The 23,189-nt window shown below is 46.1% G+C and overlaps 1 protein-coding gene across 4 annotated transcripts in view; it reads left to right on the forward strand.

Moving 5' to 3' along the window:
* The window catches only part of SEMA6C (semaphorin 6C), a 341,729-nt gene that overhangs the window by 57,655 nt on the left and 260,885 nt on the right, over positions 1-23,189 (forward strand). For all 4 annotated transcript variants that reach the window (XM_085638745.1, XM_085638747.1, XM_085638748.1 and 1 more), the window contains exon 2: positions 11,307-11,406. The gene's annotated coding sequence lies outside the window, so the exon portion shown is untranslated. The remainder of the gene's footprint in view (positions 1-11,306; positions 11,407-23,189) is intronic.

Here is a 23,189-nt window from a genome sequence, read left to right on the forward strand (position 1 = left end):
TGCTAATGCATGTGAAACAAGCATTGGCATAGCCAATAGGTCTCGCATTTGGGACCTTATAAGTGTTTAGCCATGCAACAGTTGCATAACTAAATACTTATAAGGTCCCAAAAGCGAGACCTATTGGCTATGCAAAGCGGCCGTGAAAGTGAAAGTAATCGCGGTAAAACACGGCACGCGTACCCGCGCACATGCACTGTAGCTCTAGGCTGGCCTGGTAGCACTTTTTGGAGCCCTCCCAATAAGTCTCGCCAGAGCAGCGAATGCGCTGGGTCAGTCGAGACCTAAAAAGGGATTAACAAATACGTTTTACGATCTGTCGCATGTAAAAAGGCTGCTTATCACACCAGGGCTTGCCCTGTTGGCTATGCAAGAGGCACTGGGAAAGTAACAAAAACAAATCGGTTTCTGTTTGGAAGATATGTAGGAGACAAAGAATTTAATGTGACACTGCCATGATCGAGTGGTTTTTTTCAGATGCAAGATAGTCCCTCGTGGATTTTAATGGAAGCACTTTCTGGAAGGTGGAATGATACACCAGATAGCACGCGGTGAGAGAGTCGTACATCTCTGAGTGGAGACAAAATCCATCTCTTTCTAAATGTTAAAGATTGGTAACAGTATGATTGGCGGTCAGCTGCTCTGTCAAGCCAAACCTCAGGGGTGGGAATAGTCCAGTGACTTGGGGGGGGGGGGACTAGGCTGTATGTTGGGCTGGCTTCCCACTATTCTGATCATGCTGGGCCACCAGACTCCTTAAAGACTATGGACCCCTTCAGCGTTTTCGTTTTGTGACCAGAAAGTAATGGAGCGCCAAGTGCCCCGTCTTCAGGGCTCCTGGTTTTCTAGTAGAGGGCCACGATCTATAGACACAGCTCATATTCGTGAATCATGCTCGTAAGACTGGTTCATGTGAATGAACAGTGTCTTGTGAATCAGTGTTGTGAAGAACCCTGTGTGTCAGGGGATCTGAAGGAAGTTCATCCAGGACAACGCAGGCTGTTGGACCGTGTTGCATCAGACCGCCTCGCCCACAGGGGATTCCTGCCTTACTCTAACCGGAGGCTGAATAGGCAGTACCTGGATTTCTTCTGTGCTGCCAACCGAGTCATCCGGGGGGAATACAATAGTGAAAATGTTCGAAGGGGCTTTCTTTCAGCTCTCGTTCCTGAAACGGAAAGGACCATCAGCTCTAACTGTCTTCTGGTGTTTTTTTGTCTCCTTCCAAATGGGAACACAAACCATGGTTCCGGAGTAGCGTGCTACTCTCCTAAAAGTGCTTCAACACCTCATCAGGGGTAGCAAGCTCTATATAAATGCAATCTTTTTCCCTCTTCCATCCATCCACTATCCTTGTCAATTCAAATAACAGACCAACATATCCACCGCTCAAATGAATTTCATATTTCACTATACTAATTCACCACTAGTCCTTTTTGGATCCTGGAGTAGGGTGCTACTCAGCGAAAAAGCACTAACGCCTCCTCAGGGGTAGTAAGCGCTATATAAATGCAATCACAATAACAATGGTTGAACGTTTCCGTCTTCTAGGCTGAAACACTACCCTCTGTTTGGGAGGCCGTGGTAAGGACAACCCCAGACAAAGCTCAAGGCGGAGGGTGGTAAGAATAGCCTGGCAGAGCAGCTTGCCAAATTCCATTCCTTCCACAACTTCAGTGGCATACATACCAATAAAGCCCAAACCCTGCGGGGAAGGGCTGCTGACACCAACCAGACTGCATCACTACCTGGTGGTATACTGGGCTTTTATACAATGGAAAACCCTCCATGAATCTTGTAATCATTGTGTAAAAAGTATTATGAGTAACAGCAGCATGATTTTCAACATATGAATCTTTAAATTGGACTCCAGTTTATTTTTCCAAGATGTCAGATGAATGGCCACTGAGGATTAAGAAGAGCAGCGGTCTTAAAAGGGGCAAGGCGATTTATAAGGGAAGGACAACATGTTTTTATCCTCGCCATCTTTAAAACAAACATTGGCAAAGCCAATAGGTTTAGGATACGTGCAAATACTGGCATGCAACAATTTGAATCTGTGCATGTGTTAGCAACGAGAAAAGCCAACAGAGGGAGAGGCAGGGAAATGATAAAATAGACCCTCCTGCATTGCTATACCTGCACTCATTAGAAGGTACAAGGAAACATCTAAAAAGCCAATAGCATTTGGTGGGAGGGATATGCTCCTGAGAGGCGAGCTAAGGTGTGACTGATAAAGGCTTATGCCAATATCTGAAAGAGGTTGGTAAAAAAAAAGCCAATGGTTAAAGAAGTGGGTCTAAGAAGTGGAAAAAGTAGAGCTGTTTAGACTGATGCATTGTCAACCCCAGATGTACAATGCTACACGTACAGTGATTCCACTGGAACAATGGAGTTGTGGGTATTGATTGGCGGGCCAGATAAGGGTATTTTCTATGTTGCTTATCTGCATGAAGCATGCACAACTCGGATAGAAGCAACTGAGGCCTGTTTTATTGGAAGCTAATATGAAAAAGGTTTCATACTGCTTTAAAAGGTTATGCCGTGAAGCGATAATTGCACATGAAAATTAATAGGAACTTATTGAATCCAATTAAGAGACTCAAAATGAACTGACTGAACTATCACATTATTGTGTATTGTTTATCACTGATCCCGGTGATGCCTTTGGGAACCCTGTTAAAGCCGAGTTGAGTTTAAGGCGAAGAAGCCATGGCCAACGTTTACCAGGAAACTTGATAACTTTGGGGTGGCTCTTGGCGTTTGCTGAGTGAATTCCCTGATTTGATGGAGTACCACCTTGGCAGCTGGTATTTCACTATGAGGCGACAAGACGATTTCTGCCTACTGATCAGGTTGGTTTCTGAAGGACGCCTAGAAGTGGTGAGGACTATTGCAACTTCAAAGGACATACCTTGCTCTCATTATCTGAGAATGTATCTGTCCATAGAATGGTGTCCATTAGAAAAGATGTATAGCTTTTATCAGAGAGGAGAAAAAAAGATGTATGCTTTCTGCACCACATACTGCAGGGTGGGCCTGTGTGGATGACCCTGGGAGTCTGTCTTTTGCACTGACAAAAGAAATGTTCCTTTTTCAGCAATTACGCTTACTTTATTGCCCAGTACCTTTCCTCGTAGGGTTGCCTTAGAGATGGAGTAGGTTGAGGCCAGCCACGGAGCCTCTCAACCTCGCAGGCACCCAGGTGTGGCGAGAGTCCAGTAGTAGGCTGACCTAACCACCTATGGTCTTTGCTACTCACACTGATGCCTTGGTAGCAGAAGGTTACACATACAGCGGTAACAGTGCACATTGACCAGGTCTCACTCCGCATAGGATGCAAACTGGCCTCTTGTGCAGGTTTCTGAAGACCGTGTGCAGACTCTGGAGACCAGATGTGGTGCATAAGGTCCCTCCAAGGTAAAGGCAGCAGGGCCACACTCATACCACATGTTCATAACATGCCCTTTGTGTAAATGTGCTTGCACTGAATCTGAATGTAAACAATGAATAAAGTGGTGATGCTGAGCATCTGCCATTGATGCGGCCATCTTGAAGCACACCGCATGGTGTGGCCAATTTAGCAGGATCCAGATTAGGCGAGGCCTAGACTAAGCCTAGTCCTCCTGCGTCCTCTGAAGTTGTCAGCACTGTGGGGATTGTAAACTGCTTGGGTCCCAGTATCCAGCAGAGCCAGACTTTTCTAATGCCAACATAGCGAGCATTCGTGCTGGGCTTCCATGGCCATAGAATTGACAATTTGTGACTTTGATTTAAAGCTGCCACAACGCATAGACCCGGGTATTTTTGGAGTCAACGGAGACGTGCAGGTAGTAGACCTCTAGCACTCAGAAGTAAATTGAACTGTACTCTCTCCCTCCTTAACCTACAGCGTTGACAGGCCAGAGAGGCGTCCCTCCTGGCACACAGGGGCCTGTTTGATCCAGGCAAAGCCGAGCAGCTTTCTTTCCTTCTGTGACCTTCAGTTTGCCTAAGAAGAACTCTTGCTGCCAGGATTCAAGGCTTCGCTGGTTGAAAAAAGCCCAATGCTTAATCTGCCACAGAAACTTCCCCACAGAGGTACATCAGACAAAGCTACTGTCAGCCTTTGCTGGGAAATGTCTCCCCACACACAGAGCGGCTCTCCAGCTGTTCTCTAGGGCTATCTTCTCCCTTCTCTTGTCAGGGACGTCAACCTATACAGGAGATCAAAAAAACCCTAGGGAAGTAATGATGGTAAATCGCGTATCCATAAAAGAACCTAACTCGAGACAGTGTCATTGAAACAATAAAATAAATGATCAAGTTGAAATAGAGTTGGAGTAAAAAATATGTGTTGCTATAAAACGTTCAAAAAAGAAAGTCCTTAAAACCACTGCACTAAATTGACATCCAATTTTTTTTTTTCCTGTGAAATACTGTGTAAATGGGCACATCAACAAGATAATGGGAATGGAAATCTGATTCCTCTATTTACACTTCCCATCCTCTCGTAAAATACGTACAAATGCAGCCATTTGTTATGTAAAGCCGCTTTGATTAAACCTTCCCGACTTTCCATAAATATGTTGAAAAACTATACGTAATGTACGGGTCGCCAGTTTGTCTAGAGTATACCAAAGCACTCTTGCTTAAGTTTGTGTTAGTGGATAGAAAAGGATGTGATGTGGTATCCTTTGTGTTTGCTATTTCTCTCTGTGCCTGGTCTGTAGGGTAGTGCTTAATTTGTAAAAATAAATTAAGTGCCAGGGCTCTCGTCATGAGGCTACTGCAGTTTGCACCACAGATTTCCACTGCCAGTGCCGTCAATGACGGTAACAACACAATTACTAACCATCACACTCCTACAAGTGCGACAATTTGGACTATTTCAGGATCCCAATGACTTGGGCGGCAGATAATAGTCATTTTTAATGTATATTGCATTAATACTTAACTGTTGCTGTGGTCATCTCTAAATTGGCTAGACAGCGCCACTTTGTGGCAGACTGTCACAAGCACTGGTGCTAACAATTAAGTGCCGGTGCTGAGCACAGGAAACCACCGCCTCAAATTAAGCACTGCTATAGGGTATTATGTGCTCTACCTGGTAGGGTGTTGTCCCTCGGGTGATTACGACAGGGTATTGCTGCAATGAGCCCTATGTGTTTGCTGCTGCAGCATGTGCCTGTATGGTAGGGTAGCTATATGGAGTGGGTTGGTCGATAACTTTTGCTACCCCGCTTTTCCCCCACACACCTTAACACCACTCCCAATAATGTCTTCAGACCATGACTTGTTGTTTGGTTAGAGATCTCAGATCTCAGGCATGTATTTATTATGTAAAACATTGAACTAAAATTGTAAAAGTACACATCACTCCTATTTAGAAGGTTGGAACAGAATTATTTTTCCACATACACAGTCCACTAGACATCAAGTCACCTAGCACCCCAGTACTTCAGTACTGCAGCAAAACAAAAAGTTTGTGAACTCATGGTTTGCTCATCAACCCAGTCGTCTAGTACCTCTGACTTTTCCGGGCCCTGTAAGTGCCCCGCCAAGAGCTGAAAAGGCCAAATTGCTTTTATGAGAGTCCTCATACTTGTGCAGAAGGCCTGCTCACCCTAGAGCAACCTCACTTGCGGTACTCCCAACATTCGCCCGAGAGCTAGTCTGATCATTGGGGCATGTCTTGGTACCCAGGCGCAGACTGCATCCTCCAACCACCTCACCTAGCCTCTGTCTCTTACTGCAAATGTGCGTGTGTGAAGGGTGGGTAAAGGGCCACTGGAGCGACCTACGCCACGCACCCTGGCCCTGCCGGCCCATCAAGCTGTCGGCTCTCCTCATTCTGGAGGAGAGATTTTGGAAATGTCTCGGGTGTTACTAGGACCCGAGTGGGTGGAGCATTGCTGTGGAGTACCCTGGGTGTCGTAGGGTTTGGAGAATGTTAGTATACACAGTCTTGAGAACTGAGGGTGGTAAACGTAGGGTGTTTGATGTTAACAATGTGTAACTGCTTTCAAGAGAGAGTATGTGTGTGTGTGTGTGTGTGTGTGTAGGTGTTGTGACAGAAGAGATGGGTGTTACCCTGTGTGTCCCCCGCCTGCATGAGGGAGCATGTGAATGGGGTGTGCTAGGTCAGTGCTTTTAATGTTGCCCCCCTCCCCAGCTCATGCAGGGACTGGCAGCCTTGGAATATAGGATTGGAGGCTGAGCTAGATGCATCCAGTTCTCTGTCTAGTTTCTCCCTTTTATTTGAGTAAAGAGTCATTCTTGAGCTACCCATATAGTTTGTGTTCCAATAAATCTTTTCTGTGGCAGTGCTTAATTTGAGCCAGTGTTTGCGGTGGGACCTACGGGCAGCCATTTTTACTCAACTGACTTTGATCCAGAGCAAGAAAGAGAAAAACACAAAAGGGGAAAGGACGGAAGAAGGAGAGGATGTAGCCCAACGGCTAGGGCGGTTGACCTAAAATCTGGGGTACCGGGTTTGAGTCTCAGCAACGACGCTCAACATCCTGTGATTCTGGGCAAAACACTTAATCTTCTGGTGCCTAACAAAAATGAATGTGTCAGTCTGTAACGAAACTGGTTCTCATGTAAAGCCCTCTGATACCCGATACCTTCGGGTCAAGTTCGTACTATATAAAACTACAAGAAAAAAAATGTGAAAGAATTAAACACAGTGACAAAGGGAGAAAGAAAGCAGGTATGAAAAGGAGCCTGCAACAGCAAGATAAAGAATCAGTGATTTTCCTGTGTTGGATTTAAGAGGCATGAGGTGGAATCAAGACTACACATACTTGGTACTCCGCACCATGACCATTGATGGCCGCAGGCGTCTGAATAAAAGTTTGGGCCCGGCACTTACTCTGTTACAAATGAACTCCTGTACCGTGATCAATTAAACGCAGGAGAGAAAAAGGTGGGATACCGATTGGATTTATCTAGAATACATCAACATTTGGTAATAGAGAGCCTGCGTAGCTCCAGCCTGCTATTCTCATGGAAAAAACCATTGTATATGCTAAGAAGTAAGCACAACCGGGGGGGGGGGGGGGGTTAATATATCCATACCCTTACAACTGGCTGCTTGCTCCATATATTTTGCATCCACCCAGTTGCAGTCTGCCTCTTTGATGGCCTTATGTTTATCCCAGAACTTGGCACTTTTATCAAATTACATCATCTCTTTATGTACTTCATCTAAGGCATATAAAAGGCACCGCCTTGAGAAACCAGGTCTAATAGGATCGCTCTATAAATGTGACCGTAGACGTACAGCGCTGCAAAATAACCCAGCCACGTGTGGGTGATGTTGACCCAAAAGGGTAGCAGGCAAGTTATTGGAAATATATCTTCTGCCGTCTACAGAATGACTCGATGGAGACAGCTTGAAGATTCAAAGGAAGAGACTTACACACCTCAGAAGCTCCAGCGATAACAATATCTTGCGGTTAGGCACTAGTCTGGGTGAAGAAATGGGCGAAAATGCCGGACTGTTGCAGCAAAGTTTTTACCCTTTGATGTACTAAAAAATATTTACTTCTAATAGTCAAAATGTGGGCAGTTTATAGTTGAATAAAAGAAATGAAAACTGCAATTTATTTTATAAGAGTTTTATATAGCGCGAACTTGACCCGAAGGCATCAGAGCGCGTCAGTGTCAACATAGTGGTAATCATGCGATTTACATATTACATATTGGGGTAGACATACAAGCAAGACAGCAGTACGTATCTGAAACATATGAAGGTATTAGGAACAGGAGCTGATACATTTTTGAGGTAGACACAGCTTATAAATATAGATATTGTTTTAACAGCGCATCGCAGCGGTACGTATTAGAACCTCAATCTCATTCTAAGACGAAAGACTTGGAATATCACGACTGACTCCAAGTATCGTAATGGTCCGGGGACGCACACATACTATGATACCAAGTAAAAAGCTATTGCGTTACAATATCAGGCCTACGTAAGGCCTCGACCGGCCTGGCTTTACAACACAAGCTGGAAGTCTTCCGAAGCGTCTGTGCTTAATTTGTGCCGGTGGTGGCTACAGACACTATTTTTGAAGGCCTCCATCTTGTTAGGTCTCGCCTGACCCAGCGCATGCGCTGGTCTGGCGAGACTTATTGAGAGGGCTCCAAAAAGTGCTACCAGGCCAGCCTAGAGCTACAGTGCATGTGCGCGGGCGCGTGCGCCGCGCTTTACCGCGATTACTTTCGCGGCCTCACAGCCGCTTTGATGTTTGATCGTGATCGCGATCACTTTCGCTTTCGCGGTCGCACGGCCGCTTTGCATAGCCAATAGGTCTCGCTTTTGGGACCTTATAAGTATTTAGTTATGCAACTGTTGCATGGCTAAACACTTATAAGGTCCCAAAGGCGAGACCTATTGGCTATGCCAATGCTTGTTTTTTATTGTCAGACTTTGACCCAGAGCAAGACAGGGAAAGGCAAAAATGGGAGAAGGAAGGAAGGGGGAATTCAAGACCAAGCAGGCTCGATATTGTCACTCCTTCATTTGGCATGGTTGGGCAGCAAAATATACACTGCAAAGCATGCTTGCATATTTACTTGGTTGTTTTGAAAATGTCAATGTTGGAGCATTGCACAAAGGTAAATTGAAAAGAATCACATGGGGGACACAGTGTTGTCATATGATGGAATTGAGTGTAATGTGTACGATCTGTTCAGATGACAATGAAGATATGTTCAGGAAAGGTTCAAAGTCCCTCAAGGTCCCATCCAGTGAAGAGGAAAAAACAGTTTTCTTTACCTTGTCCCGCCCACCTGACAATCGCCATCGACAGGCATTCTAGAATGTTCTTTGTTTGATGTCCGCCGAGGTCTTGACATGTATTGTCCTCAATGAATTGGCCGATCCGGAAGGAAATACCAGTGAAACGTTTCAAAATTACCCTGAACTGCTTGTTATACATTTAAATAAATGAATGTGACTTCCAATTTGCATGCATATAATATATTTGTCTCTGCGGGCTTTGCTCACATCAAATTAGGCACTGATTACGAAATAGACTGGGTTGCTGTTTCTGCTTGCTCGACAATGGACTGTGCATGTTTCAGCGTCGACAATAGGTCATACGGGTAACATGGATATGTGTACCTTTTCTAATCTGTTTTTATCTTGTGGGAGGTGAGAGGTTCTGAGACAAAAGCAAAAACGCGCACAATGGATGTTGCTGCCCCGACCTCTCGTAGTTTTCCCGCCGCCTCGAAGGCCCATGGGCAGGGAGTCGAGCCGCTGATTGGCAATAGCCGCGGAAAGACATTTCTCTAATCAGGCAAATTGGCCCAGTACGGCGCTGGTTATTGTATCACTTTGAGAGCCCTCCATCGCTCGGCAAAATTGCAGGGAAAAGTGCTGTGATGAATATGTATTTCCAGAACGCCCTCGGGCAGGGATTTAGAACAGAGTTTATCTCAGCGGGCGCGGAATGTACCATTCGGAAGGCTCCATTGGTCAAGCGGGCGCGGAATGTACCATTCTGAAGGCTACATTGGTCAAGCGCTGGCCCCAATCTTTCTGTTACAAATCTTACAGCCCTTTCTAAAGTGAATCCTGAAGGAATATAACATGCTGAAAGGCTACACGAGAACGGGGAGAGATTAAATATCGGTCCCAGTGTTTTTATTTTTCAACTCCCCACCCCCCCCCCCCCCCCTCCCCAAAAAAAGTAAATAAGCATTAGTCCATGCATGCAAAATAGCTTTAACATCTCAAAGGTGGCTCAAAATAGACCGAGTGTAACAATGCCTCAGGGGATTGTCACCCTGAAGTATGTGAAGCAGGCAACGGGTATGCTTCAGGGGTTGTCACATGTATGTGGAGTATGTGACAGGTATGCCAGGATGTGAGTCCCGTGCACGCTGTGCCTCTGGAACTATACCTGGCTGATGAGCCCTGAAGAGGGTGAATCAAACCCTGGGTTGCTTGTGTTCTGGTCCAGGGAGGACCAGGCCTGGCACTTTGCACTGGACTGTTCCCATGGCAGTGAGGTCAAGACAGATTTGCATATGGCTGACTCCAAACTCAGGTGGCGTAGTGGACAAAAAATGATGGATTGGCCCGAGTGATTGCCAGTGGCTGAGATTAATTCAAGCATTCCATCCGTCACCTTGTTTTTTGATGCCCGAGTGTTCCGGGCATTCCCAGACATGGGTCCCGTGCACTCTGTGCCACTGGAACCAAGCTGTACCCGGCTGATGAGCGCTAATAGGAATGAAACTAGTCCTGGGTTGCCTATGCTCCGGTCCAGGGAGGACCTGGTCCGGCAGTTCGGAGTGGTCTGTTCCCTTTGGAGCAGGTTCAAGACTGATTTGCATATGGCTAGGTCAAAACAGGTGGCATGGTGGGCGAAAAACAATGTATTGGGAAGCGGTCGCAAGCGTTTGCCATCAGCTGAGATTAATTCAAGCATTCCATCCATCACCTTGTTTTTGATGTCCCAATGCCTTCGGGGATGGCGTCAGTTCAGGCTTGCGATACCTGGTTTGCTGTTTGACCAGTCCCTTTCTCTCCAGGTTTCACAATCACTCTACCCCTTTTGAGTGAACAGCAGCCCTTTACTCAACTGCTCAAAGCCTCCCTTTTTTTGTGTCACTTTAAGACCCAGTCATATTTTTTTGTTCCATCTGACAAGCATTCGCTTAGCACCCAGGTGTGTTCCAGAGGGCCCTGGTGCTCCATAAACCCTTTCACCCACTGATGGAATGTTGAGCACCTATGTATGCCCAAACTGGGATAAGTGTGTGGATAGTTGTTCACATGCCCTATAAAAGAAGTGTAGTTCTGTGCAAATTTCACGTTGGACCAGTGCTGTAAATGGAAAAATAGAAGTGCAGGGACTCTGTACCAGAGTACCTGCTTGTTTCTGAGAAGTGCCGGTACTCTCCAATTAAAAGTATTACAATTCTCTTGAAAAGTGCCGGTACTCTCCCCCTCAAAATAAAAAAGAGCAGGTACTCAGTACCGGCCCATTCAAAGCACTGCGTTGGACGGTCCCTTGGGCCGTGAGAAAGGGGACCATGAAGATCATTAGTAGCACTTATCCTGATTGGGGGGTCCTTGCAGGCACTTTCTAACGGTGGGTAACTTCTTTCTCAAAGTGCGAGTATCTCATGGTCGCCACGGGTTCTTTGTGTTTCACATCTGGGACCGACCAGAGGAGCCACCAGGGCCACTGTTCCTGTTGAATCCATGTATGGCCGCTGTGGGGTATTATTTGGAATCTCGTTTGAAACCATAGTACCAGCATGCTTCTATGCTAACGATGCACGTATTTGTCTCTTTCTAGGTTCCCTTGGAGGGCGTACAAAAAGAAACTCAATGACCGCAGTCGCGTCAAGTCCGAAGTATGACTGAGGCATTTGAAAGCCACCGGAGAGTGGGCCAAGGTACGTAGAGCTCCACTGATTATTGATACTTCGCTGATGTGCCCAAGCTCACAGCCTTTGAGTACTAGATCAGAACCTCAACATGTCACATGTATGCAGCGGTTTTTATTAATCATGCATAATAAATGTATGCTTATTCTTACATGTAGGCCTTGGTTAAAACTGGGTCCTGTTTTGTCCAGGAGTCCCAATTTATGAACAGTTTTTTCAGCTATATATAGATATGATACCACCACTGGCATTTGTCTGGCCTTGCCTATGTGAATCCTATTTTCAGGGCTTTCTGATTGGTGGGATGTTGGAGTTATTGCAGTATGCAGATGCATGTGTATGTCTTTCTCTCTCAATACACTTTAGATACCTCCGCTCTATGCTATGGTTGTATGTACCTCACACTGGCCACCGTGGTAATTCAGCCTCTTACAATGTTAGGGTTACATCCTATAATCAATAGGGTTCATACGATGACTCAGAATTGCCTGAGGTCACTAGCAGTAACAGAAGTTGATATATGTGCATTTCTTACTCATTACCCTTCTTTATAAGTAATATCTGTTTTACCCTGTGTATAACTTTAAAGTGTTTTTACGGTTCGGTAACATGATGCTCCGAGAGCAAGGGCAATGTTACTTTGATTTCCAATCCCTTTCCACAAGCACATTTCAGAGTTGGTCAATTTAGTGCCTAGACCTGTGATCATAGGCGGGTTGCAGAGAAAGAGTTCTGGGACCCTTTTAGGGTTTTAGAAAAGTTTTGTTTAAATTTAGTTATTTTAGGGTGTGTGGACGTATATTTGAGTATTGACTAAAATATTGAAAAATAAACCAACAAAAATATAGTCACTTTCTATATACCATGCATCTGTGAGGTATACATAATTTAAGGTCGAAAATACAGAGCATTTTGTGGTCACAAAGCCTCCAATTTGCAAAATCAGAGGGTTTGCAAAATGTTTTTTTTGGGGGAGGGGGTATTATTAAACTTATTTTGAGAGTCAGAAAAGTATTTTTAACTTACAAAATGGGTTTATTGACCCCTACTGAATCGCAATTTGAAAGGGATGTCAACTTCTAATTGTGATTCGGCATGGTATGTATCAATGGTTACGGTTACAAAACCATTGATCAGTTGCCAACATCTCAAAAGGTGGTCTGATTTGCAAAGGGGAAGGTGTCCCATTGGGCACCCATCTAACTGCATGAATGGTGTCGTCTGGCTTTGGTGGAGTAGGAAGTGGTCAATGGGACCACTGTCAGCTACCCCCCAAAGCTTTCCTAAATGGGAAACTTAATTCTTTTTTTAATGCATAGTCTGTTCCTTTAAGGAACATGGACCACTTAAAAATGTAAAAAAAATCCCAATTGGGAATGCAAGCACAGGGATGGTGGTCTGCTGTTCCTTGCAGGCCACCATCCCTCTGTGTAGCCAATCACAGGTGGTCGCAAACACCAACCTGCCTATTTAATATTCATTAGGTGGGTTGTTCTACAACCCTCATGTGTCGAGAGATTTTGTAATGCGGCCTATTGGTACTTGCACCGCATTGCAATACCAGGGATCAATCAATCAATCAGGGTTCTTCTACAGCACGACTACTCCCCCCGTAAGGGTCTCTAGGTGCTGGCGGGAGGAGGGGAGGGGCGCTGATCTGCAGTTCAGTCGAAGAGCCAGCTCTTGAGGTCTTTCCTGGATTGAGGCAGCGATGGTGATTGCCTGAGGTGGAGAGGCAGGGAGTTCCAGGTCTTCGCAGTGAGGTAGTAGAAGGATCTTCCTCCAGCCGAACTTTTTCGGATCCTTGGGATAGGGACCAGCGCCAGATGGGAAAGGTCATGGACGGTTGGTGCACAATTCAGGCCACTTTTTGCGACTTCTCTACAGGGAAAGAAAATACATTCTACAGGTGCAAATCAGGCGTGGGAGATTGTGGTCGAAAAGCCTGTTATTGTGTGAACTGAAGGTTTGGACTCTCAAAATCATTTTGTACATTTGACGGGAGAGGTGTGGCACAGCAGCCAGAACGGCTGACTCCGGAGCGTGGGTCCAATCCCTGGCACCGGTGGCAGCTCAGCTCAGCACCATGTGACTCTGGGCAATAGCTCACTTAATCTCCCCGATGTCCCCCAGCGCCTTGAAACCCATAAAGGGTGATATGTCTGCGCTCTACAAATAGGAATTTATTATTTAATTTATTTATTTGTACCTTAGAGCAGTATGGGCTGTGTAGACGTAGTCTCAGTACTTGGTAGAGTGTAGCGAAAATCTGGTTGCATAAAATCAAGAGATGGACAGCTCAAAATCCGATGAATGTGCCTGAGCAGTTAGTGTTTTCTCAACAAAAGATACTATTTATTAACAGAACACCAGTAGAATAGCCCACACAATTTGCATGTGCTTGAAACCTCCGTGGTACAGTAATAACACTTACCTTCTGTGTATTTGTGGTCCATTGTAGATCCCTATATGATCACATTTCAGGATTTCCATGTAAGATTACTTTGTATTCAATGCAACTAAATGGGATTCATTTACATTGAAAGTGGTAATCCTGAAACTGTGACATGGAACTGTCCATCCTGGATCTACAACAGTGGCCCACCCCTATGCATGCCCATTATACTTGACAACCTTGTATTAAAAATGTCCGCAACTCTGATGATGGACCAAATAAGTAGTGGCCACAGAACTTGTATTACGAAATTAAATTGCGCATGAATTCCTAAATTTGGAGTATACCATTAAGCCGCTAACCAGGTGTGGCAGCTCTGAACAGAAATATCTGCGCAAGCCACAATGTAAATTGATGAAGCGGTCTATTCATGAACTATGTCTGGTGTGTGGACTTGTCCATTTCCTGTCTGTATCATGAGTGTGAGAGTGCCTGGCTGGGAGTAAGTGCAGGGCCGGACTGGCCGTAGCGGGCACCGGGCAATCCCCCGGTGGGCCACACGGGTGGGGGCCGGTTTTGGGCCCCTGTTGGCCGTTTTTGTTACAGGGCCGTTTTTGCAACATAGCTGCAAAATCTGCCCTGTAACAAAATCGGCCGAAAACCGGCCCTGGCAAAGAGCTCGGCGGCACCACGAACCCCCGGGGGAGGGAAGGGGGGGAGGGGCGGCCAAGCATTTTGCCAGGGCTGGCTTTGGTTCCCAGTCCGGCCCTGAGTAAGTGGGAGGTGTCTGTGGTGGTGTTATTTTTTGCCTTTGTGACACTTAATGTTAATCTTTAAGACTTAAAGAATGCACTTTTTAATGTAGATTAAACTACTAATGTACTAAATGAATTAGTCAGAAACACTTTGAAAATAGTACCATTTTCTATCCCTTGTCATGTAAACAGCGGCACCTACGGTAAGTAATGTAAACTATGTTTTATCCCAGAGCATAAGGAAGACGCTCAGAGACTATAGTGGGTAGGGGTCAGTGGGAATGTACCGGGTAAGGGTCGGTGGGATTGTACTGGTTGGCTGGGTCAGTGAGATTGTAGTGGGTAGGCGTGTGCCCCCTACTGTTTTGAAATTAAGTAGTATTGGACATGCTATACCATCTCGATGCGCACTTATTCGAGACGTTGTGAAAAAATCTAAAATGTCTATTCCTTATTGTAGGAATGGTGTGCAACATACTCTGGGCCACTGGAATTATGCAATTAAATGGCAATTTTCACATAATTATGGATTTTCTACATTTGCCATGTAATCCATCATCTGCTGCATAATCTGAAGATTTTAACAAAAATAATTTGTTTCTAGCTCAAACGGGTCAAACATTACTAAAGATGCAGCTACAAGTATTGCCGCATGTTTGAAGGCTCTTTAAAAAACTGGACTGGTCACCTTTCTGTTGCTTATAGCTAAATTTGGGGGTTAAACTGGTACTTATGAGGTGCAGCCAATCCCAGACAGTGTTACCAAATTTACAGATGACTAAATTATGAAGTAACACTATTACAAAAAGTGCCGCATTATGCTGCATAATTTGCCCTTTCTTGCCGCATAATTTACTCAAACCTGAGCAAAAAAAAGATGGATTTAGGCCCAGATCTCTGCACTGGGGTGAATGTATGACATTGTTCTGCATTCTGTCCATCAATTGTTCTTATTGCATAATTTGTCCCTCTCCTACCGAATAATTCCAGTGGCCTTGAACATAGTAATGTATTTTACAATCCACCAAAGAGTCCATCACAGAGTTAACAGTCGATTATTTCCACAAAAACAATTGCAGGGTCTGTTGTATTTGCAGGATAAATACCACTTACAAAATGTACTACCAACATATGCTTAATTTAAAAGGTCACATTGATGGTCTTTGTGCTACTGGAAGCAAAAATGTCCCGATGGGGCCTTTAATTCTACCTCTTGTGTGCTGAACCAGGTCGTCTTCGTCAGACAGCCTCCTATAGACTCACCTGGACATTTCCCTTATCTCTTACTGCTCCTGCCAGCTGGGTGTCAACCTAGCTTTAGTCCTTCATCGGTGATTGGTCCTTCCTGTTGTCACGAGCCGGCTTTGTGATCTGCGGGCGGGGTTCTGCTACTGGATTGGTTATTTTCATTCTCGTATTGAACAGGTGGGGATCGGAAGCCAATGTGGTAATGTGTCACTGCTCCAACATGGCACCCGGTCACCGCTTCGTGCCACAGGGCGGAAGTCAGACTCGCACACTTCTTTCTTCTCTCCTTAAACCCTGGAAGCAGCCTGGGCCCCGAGTAACGCTGCCCTAATGGACGCAGCAGAATTCCTGGACGTCCTGCCATTGTTAGCGGCTTCCCTTCCCGCCTCCCAGCCCCGGTGCAGGGGGGTTTGCCGCGCACACAGGGAAACGAGTGTGCCCTGCACCGGGGTAACCGGGCACTTCCTTATCGGTATCCACAGCACACCGAGAGCGCTGTCCCAGGCTTGTAAGCGCACTCCAAGCGGATAAGCCCAACCAGAATTCCTGGAAGTCCTGCTTGCAGCTCCGGCTAACCCCTCTATCCAGAAGGCTGGGAGTTTCTACTGCATACCGTTCAGACATTTTCCCAAAAAGCTGCATCGTCCTGGTGTAAGGCCAACTGCGCATGTCCATAAATTCATTTTGAATACAGACGCAAAGAAAATACTAAACGCAGGTGCCAGAAAGTTGCTCACTGCAGAGACCTTTTAAGTTATGGGCAAAGTGGTCCCTGGCCCAGGGCCCCAGCCTTTCAGGGGTGGCCTGATCGAGCCAGCTCTGTTCGGCAGAGTCTTGCCCTGATGACCTTGACTAATTCTTAAACGGATTTTTTTAAATACTGTTTTCCTTTAATTTACTTTTCATGTGGTTGACGTGTGAGATTATATGACAGACATTTTGTAGAGAAATGTTAGGTTTATGTTTCATGCCCCATCCATAGAAGTGTTTTTCAGATCAAAAGAGGGCCTGACATACGAGAAATGGGGGGGAGTCGCAGAGATTATTTGCAGTGATGTTACACCTCACTGTTCCTGAATATTAGATGTAAACACATTTCGGATTTGCACCATTGTGCCTGTGCACTGTCGGAGACCTGGCCAAAGAGGGCACGAACGAGCTGAAATTGGATCATAAATTCAAAGCTGTTCTGAACAGGGGCCCCCAAAATATGTTTGGACAGGGCCCCCGAAAATCTCTTAGGTGTCCCTGGTTCATTGTAAGTGCACAGTACTAAGATTGTAGTTGAGTAGTGACTATGTCAAGGTTCAGGCACAGGGGCTGCAGGGCTCTTGAATGCACGTGCTGGAGAGTTGATGATGCAGAAGAGTTAAGCTTCGGACACATGATTCTTTTCTCACTTAGGTCACTGATGCAGGCCTGTTATGGAGACTGAGCACTGCAGGCACAGGGGAGGCACTGGTGCAGGCGCTGCAGGATTATGGCTGCAGGCGTGGGTGACTGCTGCAGTCGCAGATTAGATCCTGCTCTGAGCGAGGAAGTTTAGCGAATGCAGACACATGAGTCTTTTCTCACTTAGGTCACCAATGCAGGCCTTATGGGGAGTGAGTACTGCAGGCACAGGGGCTGCACTGGTGCAGGCGATGCAGGATTATTGCTGAAGGCGCATATCAGAACCTGGAAGATTACTGGTGCATGATAATACAGAGTACGACAGTATAAAAAAAAAAACCCTCATCACCTACCTGGAAGGTGTCATGTTTCATCATAGGGTTCCACCCTGGTCACCGAATGCTTCCAGGGTGTGCTGTGACGCCCGATTACAGTGGAGCGGTTTTTGTGGGGTAGTGTTATTCTGATTGCGTTTGTGTCATTTACGGGACTGGAGAGAAGACGGTAGGTTCGCATGAGGCACCTTGATGAAGGTTTCACTACAGGGCCCACCCCCTCACAGTTTCCCAAGGAGCAGCAGGCTACCTCGAATTAAGGCAGGATACAAGGAGTACTGTCTTCACTAACAGCACGGTCCTGTAAGTATTCACTGCATGACACCCCACAGTTGCATGGTATAGTACACATGCGAGTTGAACATATATGGTCCTGAAGAAAGCCAACCTGACCCTGAGAGGCAAACTAGATGGCTGAAACATGTCGACCACAGCAATGACTAATAGGAGCAATTTAATATGCCACATGTATCCGTCACAATTTTAATTTTAATTGAGAATTCTGAAAATAAAATCATTACTTGTGAATAGGAGCCTCAAACTAATTTTATCTTTCACCTTACGTCAACACAATCACAGTAACACTTCCCCTTAAAAACTAGCTCCATTGTAATCCGGCTTCGCAGCACATCCTGGAAGCATTCGGCGACCCGGGTGGAACCCTATGATGAAACATGTAACGTACTAGGTAGGTGAGTGAGTTTTTTTTTATTTTTATAAAACTGTTTTTCCAAATCAATGATCATTGGGACAACATCCAGAATAAAGGTTATGGTAAAACGAAACAAGCTATAGGATGACTCGTTGTATTGTTATAAATATTTAATGGTTGGGAAGGTGAACAAATCTATGCTTCTCCCTCTCCCTTTGTTTCGTAGAGGTGGCACATCAATGTCTAGTCTACATAGAAAGCAGAAGCAGAGGGGGAGGGAGTTAAACGGGATCCCAAAAGTTGTATTTCCATTCGGATGCATATGGATTTGAAAAAATAGTGCATATCGGAATTCAGTCTCTCCCCTACAAGTAGAAACCGCTAGGCGGATTCATACCAAACTTCAGTACTACTTGCTTTCTCTTAGCCCCTTTAGTCCAGTGGTTCGGAGTTGGGTAAGGACCCATCCCCAGCCAAGCGACAGGAGGTGAAGCTGTTCATCGGTGGATATCATCAATGTTTCAGACAATCCTTGTATGTCATTCCTGTGTTTGTTAACACAGACACCGTAAGAGGGCAGCTTCTCCATCTCTGTTTAATGCTCACCAGCCACTTAAAAGGTATGGGTGGGGGTCAATCCAACATTCATGCTAATGAACTGTAGAGCAAGTTCAGGAGAGGTGTGGAGCAGCGGCCAGAGCGGCTGACTCTGGAGCGCGGGGCTCACGGTTCAATCCCTGGTGGCAGCTCAGCTCAGCAGCATGTGACTCTGGGCAAAAGCTCACTTAATCTCCCCGACGACCCCCAGCACCTTGAAACCTTTAAGGGGGTGATATGTTTGCGCTTTACAAATAGGAATTCTTCTTCTTATATTATTATAGTAAAGGTAGCCAGTTATGTGTTAGCCGACAGGGCAGTGCGACTGGTGCAGCCACACTGGGCTCTGACCTGTGAAGGGGTGCGCTGACCTCAGGCGAGGGCACTGTGTTTAGCAATAACTTATGATTGGAGAGATGAGGGGCACTTGTGCCCGGTGGTAGTGAGAGAATCCAATAAGGAGGTCACGGGATGTGGAGGCACCAAAAATGATTGTCTCCCCGGTCGCCACCAGCGCCAAAGCTGGCCCTGGAAGCTGATGTGTTGATGTATCACTGTCCCAGGTTTTTAATCTGTGCACCTTAATAAGCACAGGGCTAAAGGTCATGGTTTTCAGCTAAGGATTAAGCCTCATGCATAGGACTGCTGCTTGTGTGTTTCTTAATATTCAGTGTATACATACTAGACCCATGACCTCAAGAAGCGTTGTATATCAGCAGGCTTCAGTATAGGGCCTGAGCACACTGACAAACAATTGGCTTTTTGACAGCTGATGGGCAGGGGGATACTTTACTCTTCTCGTTGGTTTGCGCCAGCTTCGCTTGTTGCGTGGTGTGTTTCCACTGACCACATGTGACCTTAAAATTTGTTTTTTCTGGACATAGTTGTCTACTGCCTTTATAAGAGCTTTGGAAGCATTATATGTCACTAGCAATATTCTGTTGTCTGTCTCTCAACCCATTCTTGGCACACCAGAAAAAGGGTTTCGCATGGGAGGGCGAAGGTTGCGTTACATTGGCTATGTCTGTCTGATCCAATTCACAGCACAGCTCTGGTGGGGGTGGGTTCTGATAAAATTGGTTTGCTTAGTCCATCTGACGCCATTCACAGCACTAGCACCAGGGAGAAGCGGGAGGTGTAATAACATTGTCGGGCTGATGAACTGCATTGGCTCAATCTATCCGATTAAGTTTGCGGCTCTGCTTTGGCCGGGCCTCGAGTGGACCATCGTGATGATATTGGTTGGCTTCATTTTTCTTACTCAGTGGATTGCGCTGCTGTTGAAAACCTCATATCAGCTTTCTGAAGGCATTGCATGGCTCGGCGTATCTGACGGCAGTCCCAGGACCATGTACCGTGGACACAATTAAATCACTTCATTGGCGGTCCATTAAACAGCGCATAGAATTTAAATCCTTAAACCTTGTGCATAAGGCAATTCATGGGGGCGGTGCTGAGGACTTTCAAAAACTATTTACACCGTATGTTCCTTCACGTGTTCTCGGATCGGCTAGTCAAGGTCTCATTAAAACTACAAAGATAAGACGGGCGAGAAGGGGGGGCCGAGCAATAACACACTGTGCGGCCAAGCTCTGGAACAAACTGCCACTCTCCATGAAGTTTCGACCTAACCTCCAGCTTTTCAGGAAGAGTCTGAAAACCCGGCTGTTCACAGCCGCATAGGCCTTTCAATCACAATTTATTTTTTCCTGCCCTCACGCCCCAGCGCCAACACGCCTCGGCCTTCGAGCGCTATACAAGCATCTAAACATAAACATAAACACAATGGGCCGTCTAGGATGGAAGTGAATTGGCTTGGTCCATCTGTTTCATTTCACTGCTCTGCAGTGACGGGGAGTACGTTAGTGCTGTCACTGTATGTTGATAATGCATTAGCCCAGTTGGCCGGCTGCCTCGAGTAGACATTCTGTGATGGTAGTCTGTTGACTCGGTTTATAAAGTTTACGGCTGAGATTGTTGCTGGATTGATTTTGGGCCCTTGCTGCTCGCTCTGTAATATCCAGTAATAAAACGATAATTCCCTGGCAAGACTCCATACACACCTCCTAAGAGCTCTCAAAGACCTAGCTAAAATGTAGGACTTAACTCACAGATGGGGCAGGCCACATTCAGGGACTACCTTTGGAGGGGACTCACAGATGTAAACAACTTGTAGAGAAACTCGGATACAGGCCCTGATAGATCTAGTAAATAGACAAAGACCCAGACCACAATCACAATCCGATGCTGGCCCGCCCGTACAACAAACTAAAACACAGACCTGCAAGATCTTCAAACCAGCCGTGGCCCATGCAGGTAAGAGCGGTGGGGCTGGGTAAGGGGGGGATTTCGACAGATAATGAGGGAAAATTAATTATTTATTACATTTCCCCTCGTCATCGTCTGTTGAAATACCCAACCCCCCACCCGGCCCCACCCCACCACTCTTACCTGAATGGGCCACGGCTGCCTCAAATGGCTGGTTACACATACTGATGGGACTCGCAAAAGGGCACAGACTCGTTATGAAACACACAAGCTGATACAAGTTCTGTCAGGATTCATAAATGACCGAGCTCACAATCACAAATGAGAACTCAAGCCATGCTTGTACTCGAAATAAGACTCTCTGATGCGTGTTCTGTTGGGACATGTACCAAAGGGTCTACAAAACTGAGGCGTGCCCGTACCGCACTCAGACAAACATAGGCATCAACAAGGCTAGCTCGTAGAAGCAGGCCGTAACAGAAGTCACAGACATGTGCAGGCCTGACAGAATATACAGACCGAAGCAGGCACTGACCAAATGTGCGCAGGCCCAGACAGACATCACAGGCAGAAACAGGCCCAGCAAAACAGACAGATGCTGGTCAGCCCGAACTGCTAAGCCGGGTCCTCTCTGAACCGGAACACAAGCAAACCAAGACCGGTAGAGGAAGGTTCCAGTGGCAAAGTAAGCATGGGACCGATGTCTGGGCATACTGTTGGACTTATGACATCACTGTGAAAAAGACACAAAAAGTGATGGATGGAATGCTTAACCTAACATGGTTCTCAGACAGAAGCAGAACAAGCAAACCAGTTACCTGCCTTTGGTAGCACCTTTCAAGTGGATACGATCCCTGCCCGCAGATTTCTCACCAGGTGAATAACCACAGATGTCAGATTGGATCCAAAAACTCAAAAAGCCGCGCTCCTGCGTGCTGGTAGGTGGCAGTGTGTGGGGCCGTGCTGACATTATTTCGCTCCAGAAGTGACAAACGGAGCTGTATGAAAGCGACACATATGCACTCTGATGTCGGTTTCGTTCATACGCCTATCCGCACCCTTAGACACAGAACCCAACAGCAGATGAAACAACCAGTGTGCAGAATCCTAAATTGGGATCTTTTTAGATGGAAAAGGAGACAATTCCACATAACCAGGAGGTAATAGGGCAGTGAGGAATCTGTGGTTAGATATCCACCAGAAAGAGGGGTACTAAAGGTAACTAATTTGTTCTTCTGATGGATACTTTTAAGCAACAGATTCTTCACCTTGTGAATAGATACCAAAGCAGCACCTTCCAAGGTAGAGGGTTAGTGGAATGACTCAGATCGAAAAACCCTACTGGACCGAATAGGCGAAATGCCCTTCCCATTGGATCTGGCTGGCAAGGCAAGAGTGTTTTGTGACAGTGTAAACTGAAGCCCACGTAGCAGCCTCGCTGATGTCATGGACAGGTACTCCGCATGCCACCATAGTGGCATCAATCAGCCTTAGCTTTGTTGTAATGAGCCTTATGGCCTTCTGGAGGTTGATTCTTAGCCAATGCATAGCAGATCTAAATGCAGAGAACTATCAATCGGGAGAGGGTCTGTTTCTGCATTGCGGTGCCCTTCTTTGCACCAGAGAACCCCACAAGGAACTGATCAACCACACAATGTTCCTTGGCACAATCAATATAAAAGTTTTGAGAGATGAAGCGGCACCAGGAGTGTCGGAAGAGAAATGGTTTGTCTGACATGAAAAGCATCCCCACTTTCGGTAGGAGTGCTGCACGAGACCCAAGCACCCGTTTGGAAAAAAGGTGGTACAAGGAGGCTGGTTCAAGAGGGTCTGATGCTCACTCTCACGGCGAGCCAATGTTATCGCAAGCAGGAAGGCCATTTTCAAGTTGAGAAGGCACAATGGACATCTGTGCATTGGCTCGAAAGGGGTAAACATGAGGAAAGTTCGGCTGTGGCATCACAGAGGGCTTTCATAGAAACATGTCTTGCAAACCTTTTAGAAAACTCGATTGATGGCGCTTATATGTGGCCACGTTTCGTCACTTTTGGAGCTTGGAACTGTACGGCCACACCTATCGGCAGACCGGCGCACTGATTTCGAGTCTCTGGATCCAGTCTGGTGCCTGGGGATGCTCACTAGATAAGGAA

The sequence above is a fragment of the Triturus cristatus genome, chromosome 12 (assembly GCF_964204655.1).
Source record: "Triturus cristatus chromosome 12, aTriCri1.1, whole genome shotgun sequence".
Taxonomy (NCBI): Eukaryota; Metazoa; Chordata; class Amphibia; order Caudata; family Salamandridae; genus Triturus; species Triturus cristatus.